Below are 7,804 nucleotides of genomic sequence, written 5' to 3' on the forward strand. Positions count from 1 at the left end.
CAGGAATCAGTGTGTAAGATCTTCAACATCTCAAAATTCACATGGCTCTCCCTTCACACCTCCCAAACTGTGTCTGTGTGTGTTTGATGTTACCACTGAATAAACCCCCCAAGGAGAAAGGGTGCTCTTGCCCCATGTACATTCAGTAAGTCATCATCCGGAGAGCCTCCTGATCAAGAACCTTCAACTCAAAGTTGAGTCTCAGGAGGGTGCATGCGGTGGGTGTGGAACACCACATATTAACAAGGGGACAACTCTGCTTTTCTGCTGTAACACTAGAGCTTGACATTTACCCTTAAGCCCTTCTGTTGAACAATGCTGCACATTTCCATGGTGAAGAAATATGCACAGTGTCTTCTTGTCTGTGAAATATATTTACTTCTAGTACCTAAGGACGGGGGCTCTTACTCATGGTCACCTCTGAGCCAAAGATTAAAATAATGGAGCAGCCATTTAAACACTGAGTGGTGAAAACTGTGTGTGAATGAAAGAAGTCAACAGGTAGGGAAACACAGCAAACATGAGCAGTGTTGCACCACAGGTAACTTTAATATACTGGCAGAGCCTAGATTTTCCTTCACAGCCTGACGTTTTCAGGTAGGGAGCAAATGATAAGAGAAGGAAACCTCCCTGATGCCAGTTTCAATGTGTGCATGTGGTTTCTCTTTTCATACCACCCAGCAGCTCTGACACAGCTAGGGGTCCTAGTATCCAACCCAACTCTGACACTATCTACCTGGAGACAGCATCAAAGGCCACTGATAAAGGCTTAGTCCCACAAGGCTGCCCTCCTCCCCTTAAGACATCAATCAGAAGCCCAGGTGACCACTTGGCTATAGATTAGACGTTCCCACAAACCGCTTTGTTTGGGTTGGATTAATTTGCTAGAGCAGCTCACAAACTTAGAGAAGCATTTGGCTTACTAGATTATTGATTTATCATAAAAGGATATCATAAAAGGCTCAGGGACATCCAGATGGAAGGGATGCACAAAGCAAGTGATGTGTGTGGTGGTGGGGGGGGGATGTGAAGCTTCCATGCCCTCTGGGCTCACCAGTCTCTCTGAATCTCCACATGTTCACCAACCTGGAAGTGCTCCAAACCCAGTCCTTCAGAATTTTTATAGAGGCTTCACACATAGGCACGATTAATTAAATCATTGGCCATCGACTGAACTCAATCTCCAGCCCCTCTTTCCTCCCTGGAGGTCTAGGGTTGGGACTGGAAGGCCCCACCTCTAATCGCCTGGCTGGTTCCCCTGGCAACCGAAGGCTCCATTCTCAGTCACTGGAGAGGCTTTCCAAAAGTCACTTCATTAACATAACAAAAGACACCTTTATTGTTCTCAGTGCTTAGGAAGTTCCAAGGATTTCAGAAGCTCTGTGCCAGGAACAGAATGAAGACCAGGCCCACATTTCTTTACCAACTGAGCTGTCAAAGAAGCCCTAATCACAATATTACAAATATTATGTGCCACCTTGACCTTTGAAGCTGGGAGAGACTCAAATGGCCTAGTGACAGTTTCTTTCTCTGCGTTGCTCTAGTGGATAAGACCCACTCGCCAAACAGTTCTGCTTATCAAGAGGACCAGGACAGTCCATGAGCAGCGGGTGCTAGTTTCCTGCCAACCCATTAGTCAAACAATCCAATCACGTCCTCCTGTAGGAACCAGATGACACCAGAATAGACCACCCTTGGCTCCTGGTTGATCCTGTTGATTCCCAGCGCAACCTCTGTGTGGTGATCAAAAGATGGCCCCCAAATGGCCACCTTCTTTGGCCATCAGACATCGTGCAGACTAGGGGTGATATACAACGGCTCTTTTGTCCTTGTTCTCAGCCAAAGAAAGGGGCAACCGAGGAAGGACCTCTGAGAATTAGCGTCATTTCTTTCCTTGCCTCCTGCATTCATCATTTTCCATGGTCTTTTGAGGTGCAAAGAGGAAAAAACAAAATTTTGAGGTCCGTCTCTGTGCTGCTCTGTGTGATTGATAGTTTTCATTATTCAAAGTGTTATCTTCTGTCCCACTTATATCCATTCTAGTGGCGACTCTTTTCTTCATTATTTTTTCTCAGTGTGGTAATCAAACCACCTTCACTGAACTCACCTGGGATCTCTCATAAAATGTGAGTCCTGGAGACCTCACTGGACAGAACCTCTAAAAGTGAGTCCCAAGGGTTTGTATTTTTTTTTAAGATATATTGTAAGTATTATTATTATTATTATTATTTTTGCTGTGGGCCATTTTTTAAGTCTTTATTGAATTGGTTACACTTTGTTTCTGTAGTTTATGTTTTGGTTTTATGGTCAAGGGGTCGTGTGGAAACTTAGCTCCCTGACCAGGGATCTAACCCACACCGGCTGCATTGGAAGGTGAAGTCTTAACCACTGGATTGCCAGAGAAGTCCCGGGTTTGTATTTTTAACACGTTCCCTTGGTGATGTTGCAGCACTTTACCGTGGCTTCTGACCTTAGCAGTTACATGAGTGACGTAGATCACTCGTACACCCAACACCTTAAAGTGAAACCTAGTCAGAGATCCTGGCTGTGTTGAGACCCCAAGAGCAACAGCTCTGTGCCTTCGGTGCAGCCGCTGTTTTAATGGGGTCTTTGTCTTTGAGCACTGGTCAAGAGACTGGATCATCTGCTATCCTCCACTTCACAGATATAGCTGGAGAGACTAAAAATAGACCCCACCTGCACAGAACATCCAAATGGAGCTGCTTCTTTTATTCTGATGCCAGGGACACTGCTCTAAAAACATTTGTTCTCAGTTACTCCTGCTAAGAAGTGGCACGTGGGTTCAGACAGCAGCGTGACCTCTTTTGTCTTGTTAAAACACTAAATGAGAGAAAAAAAAAACTTGCAATTTTAGTCATTATTTGTAAATTAATTAAGGAAGTTATCAAATACTGTGTACTTTTTGGCATATTTAACTTTCCATTTTCCTGGGACGTATTATTTACTAATCTAACGAGGTTAATGTTTATCAATAAAAATTAACTCCTAAAATTAACTCCTGTTGATCTTACAAATAACTTGACACAGAAACAGCTAAGTATAAGTGTTCAGAAAATCATGTAAATCAGAAATTCTAAACCACATGTGTACTAGAATCATCTAGAGAAGTAACATCACAGTGCTTAAGAGTATTTTTAATTCCAATTCTGGTTTTGAATCCAGATTCTGCCAATTACTAGCATGGATCCTTGGGAAAGTTGTTTAACCTATCTGTGCCTCAACTTCTCCACTTGTAAAATGGGCATAAGAAGAATATATACTCCATAGTATTGGTCTAAGGATTAAATTGTTTAATACACATATAAAGTTTTGGAGAAGTATCTAACAACATGTATACAATATTTATTATTACTCAAATAAAGACTACCAGACTGTACTTTCAAAAGCGTGAAACATTTCATCCAAAATAGACTTTGGAAATCTCCATTTTAAATAATTATTTCTCACAATTCTGGTGCCAGTGACTCACAGTTTAAGAGATAGCAATCTTTTTAAAAAAATTTATTTTAAAATTATTTATTTTTTTACTTTGCAATATTGTATTGGTTTTGCCATACATTGACATGAATCTATCACAGGTGTACACGTGTTCCCCATCCTGAACCCCTCTCCCACCTCCCTCCCCATCCCATCCCTCTGGGTCATCCCAGTGCATCAGCCCCGAGCACCTTGTATCATGCATCAAACCTGGACTGAGGATTCATTTCACATATGATAATATACATGTTTCAATGCCATTCTCCCAAATCATCCCACCCTCATCCTCTCCCACAGAGTCCCAAAGACTGTTCTATACATCTGTGTCCCTTTTGCTGTCTCACATACAGGGTTATCGTTACCACCTTTCCAAATTCCATATATATGCATTAGTATACTCTATTGATGTTTTTCTTTCTGGCTTACTTCACTCTGTATAATAGGCTCCAGTTTCATCCACCTCATTAGAACTGATTCAAATGTATTATTTTTAATGGCTGAGTAATATTCCATTGTGTAAATGTACCATTCGTCTGCTGATGGACATCTAGATTGCTTCCATGTCCTGGCTATTATAAACAGTGCTGCGATGAACACTGGGGTGCATGTAAAGAGATAGCAATCTTAAACCAATGGTCTTAAGATGGGTGAGTGAGCAAGTACATAAGGTGATTCATTGGGGTTTAGGAGGAAATCTTTGTATTCTGTTTCCACTTGCCTTCTGTAAAAATAAATTCTTTTGAATACTATTTAAAATACCAGTTAAGACCAAGGCCCGCATTGGTCTTATACGGTTTAGATGCCACACGGGGGGCAGGAGGAGCCTCTTATCATGAGGAATGGTGTGTCCTCAGTGACGGTTTGATTTCAGTGTCTTGTGATGCATTGCAATTTAGGTTCACATTGGATGGAGTAACTTCCTAGATGATGTTTCTTTTTTTTTTTTTTAGATGATGTTTCTTAATTTTAAAATAGATATATCCTGGGACTTCCTTGGAAGTCCAGTGGTCAAGGCTTGAGCTTCCACTGCAGGGGGAGCTGGGTTGATCCCTAGTTGGGGGGCTAAGTTCCCACATGCCAGGCTGCACATCCAAAAAAATAATAATAATAATAAAATAAAATAGATGTATCCTTATAAAAGAAACAACTGACTTTAAAAGAATTTTTCTGAGAAGTTATACATCAATGATAATGCTAACCATTTTAGCAAAGATGAACAGCAAGAAAATGGCAGTCTTTATTCACCTTAGTTTTTACCCAAATCCCTCTGCCAACCAAATCTCCAATAAAAGTAATCTCCATACCATCCATTTCACAAAAAAAGAGGCTCCTGAAGGTGCATTTATCAAAATGACTACTTGAAATATAACTTACTTCTCTTCTCATTACTGATGATTTCACCCCCAAGTATATAGTAGGCCTTGATTTATTAGAGAATGTTACCATTGTATTTTAAAAGTTTGGAGATCATGAGAATACATTTTAAGATAAGAGAGTCTTTTTGTCTGTGGGTAATTTCACATGTATGGAGTTCAACAGCAAAAGTACAAAGCTGTCTTTTTAAGTTGTGGAAAAACTGATCATGGCACTAGAAGACCAGTGTAGAAGTGCAGCATGCATTCTAAAAGAGTCTCTGTTTTTTAGATTCAGCTGTTTCCTTGGAGCATAAAATAAGATGAAAAATTCAACTACTCAGTCTGAGTCCAGTGACAACTGGCTTCTCCCTCTCGTTTGTCCTTGTAACGCTTTTTAAATAAAGCTGCTTAATGAGCGATCTGAATATATCGGGTTGTCTGAAAAAGTTCGTTCAGGTTTTCCCATAACATCTTACGGAAAAAACACAAACGAAATTTTTTGGTCAACTGCAATATTTTCTGTGGGTAGAAGTTAGCTTCCGTTTAGCCTTAGGAGATGACCTGACAAAAGAAATTGTGTGGGGTACAGAAGATAAAATAAATAACGGGTAAACACTGGTGTGACTGGTGGCTCAGTGCAGGCTGAATTGAATTTTTGCAGACCAAATGGTTTTGAAAGGCATTTACCATTCTGTGTGTAACTCTGTAATTATATCAAAGAGTCACCCTTCTGCTTTGTACCTAATAGAAGCTCACTGTCAATTCATCAACAGCTCTCAGTCTACAACTGCGTTGCAGAATAGTCAGAGCGAATAACTCTTTTTAGGCTTTGTGCGGTCAAAAAAGTATTGGGTACCCAAGATGCTTGGACCCTGTGGGAGCAGGTAGGCTACTTTAGATCCAAACTTTGGTGTTTGTATTTTATGACACTTATTTAAAACCCAAAAGCATGGCTATACGTCTGCACTCATAAATGGTTGTGCTCAGTCACTCAGTCATGTCTGACTCTTTGAGACCCCGTGAACTCTAGCCTGCCAGACTCCTCTGTCCATGGGATTTTCCAGGCAACAGTACTGGAGTGGGTTGTCATTTCCTTCTCCATATAAACTGTTACCTAACTTTTGTTCTATAGTACTACCATAACCACAGTTACCCACCCATGGAAATTAAATCTGGTTTGTGTTTCTGATTACAGGTCCAAGTCTAAGGCAGCAGAGCTTACAACTGAATGGAATCAAATGAAATGGCCATTTTTGGAAACTAGAAAGGGTAAAAAATCAGCTCTGGAGCCAAGGAATTCTGAATTCAGGGGGGCCTGCCAGCATTGGATGTGACTTGGCTCTCACCCAGGGCTGCCTGGCCCCAGAGTCAGCCTCTTAACTCTTGAGTGTTTTACCTGCATTTAACACCCTTGTCAATGTCATCTCTCTAAAACCCTGGGCTAGGAATCTGCTGGGCTGAAGGTAGTTACTTGGGAAACCTCTGCAAAGAAAAGTCGACTGCTGACTATCTGAAGTCTTTCAAATGGAATACATTCACTTTCCAAAAGTGATCTATGCCTATCAAGGTCCAGATATGAGTCAATTTTGAGGAATGAAATTGACATATGAATGCATAAAGTGCACAGCTTGACCAATGCTTGTTTTTCCCTTCAAGATAGTCTTTGTAGGAGCCTATGCACTCATTCCCAAATGAGGTTATTCTTTAAAATATAGCCGGCACCACTGTTGGTGTTACCCTGAGAAGGTGTTTATAAAAAACGTCCCCCTCATCTGACAGTCATGTCTCATAAATCTGTTTACCTTGAGGCTCTTGAATGAGAGGCCAGTACAACAGACAGCACAGGCTCAGAATATTTTAATAGTGATGAATCCGCTGAGAGGTATGACCACCTATCATAGTTTAAAGGAGCTGAAGCTGGAGCTGGGGTTTGTTCTGGAGCTGAACAACTCGGGACTGGATCGTGGAGTGTGTACAGATGAGTTGAGCAGGACAACTGTGACTGTTATTTGCTCGTGAATGGAAAGAAGATAAGCATGAAAAAACTCAACATGAATGTGATTGGATTTTGGTATATGCTGTCTGTTCTGTACTATTTTCTAAGAGATTCTTTAAATTTCCTCTATAGGGAAATTCTCCAAAATGTAAACCTGGAAGGATGAAAGTGCCTTTGAATCTGTCAGATCACTTACAGGAACTTTCTGGGTTTCTGGGATGTTTTCCTAGCCCCAGAGGTACCCCTCCTCACTATCTGCATACTTCACCCAGCTTTCTGACAAACAGGAGCCAGAGCTGAGAACTAGAAGGTGGACCCTTCTTTTTTTCTTTCCTTTCTGGAAGTTGCAGCACCCAGTTCAGCCCGCAGCCTCCCATCCACTGTAGCTCTGGTTGTCACGGCCCCCAGATGCTTCCCATGAAGCCGGCGTTTGGTCCAGGGAGTACAGAGTCCTGGACAGGAGCTCCTTTTTTTTTTATCATGATGTAATCTTCCAGAGACCCCCAAATGAAGCCCAAGCATGTCAGACTTTTTACGGCAGTTTTTGCTGATCTGCAGTAGAGATGCTGATAAACAAATACACCTGTGAAAACCTTGTTCCTGTAGATTCTCCTTTGTTCCCCATCTTATAGACCAGCAGGCCCTCAAATGCCTCCTTCCAGGCCACAGGGTCATCTGATGAATGGAAACAAGAAAGGCAGAACAAGAATTAGTAGGACATGAAATGGGCCTAAACCATCCTCCGGTTTAATTGTATAGCGAGCGGCACTGTGCCAAGCTAACTGACAGAGTGTCTTCCATGGAGATGCCACTCGTTGGATGTGTTAGAGAAGAAAGGTTCAGGACAATTGACATCAAAACCCAACGAGTTTAGGGAAAGTGCAGTGATGCAAGGGGTCTTGGGAGGTGTGATCAATGTAGGCTCCATATTCTAAGAGTTCAGGAGCCAGCAGCC

General features: G+C 41.7%; 1 long non-coding RNA gene across 1 annotated transcript; it reads right to left on the reverse strand.

Annotated features, from left to right (window-relative positions):
* Nucleotides 1–2,715: 2,715 nt before the first annotated feature.
* Nucleotides 2,716–7,587, reverse strand: LOC133259066 (uncharacterized). Its single transcript, XR_009740255.1, has 2 exons — nucleotides 7,433–7,587; nucleotides 2,716–2,841 (listed from the first exon to the last, which is right to left on the reverse strand). It is a non-coding gene; the product is annotated as an uncharacterized LOC133259066 (long non-coding RNA).
* Between the last annotated feature and the right edge of the window lie 217 nt (nucleotides 7,588–7,804).

This window comes from Bos javanicus, chromosome 13 (genome assembly GCF_032452875.1).
Source record: "Bos javanicus breed banteng chromosome 13, ARS-OSU_banteng_1.0, whole genome shotgun sequence".
Taxonomy (NCBI): domain Eukaryota; kingdom Metazoa; phylum Chordata; class Mammalia; order Artiodactyla; family Bovidae; genus Bos; species Bos javanicus.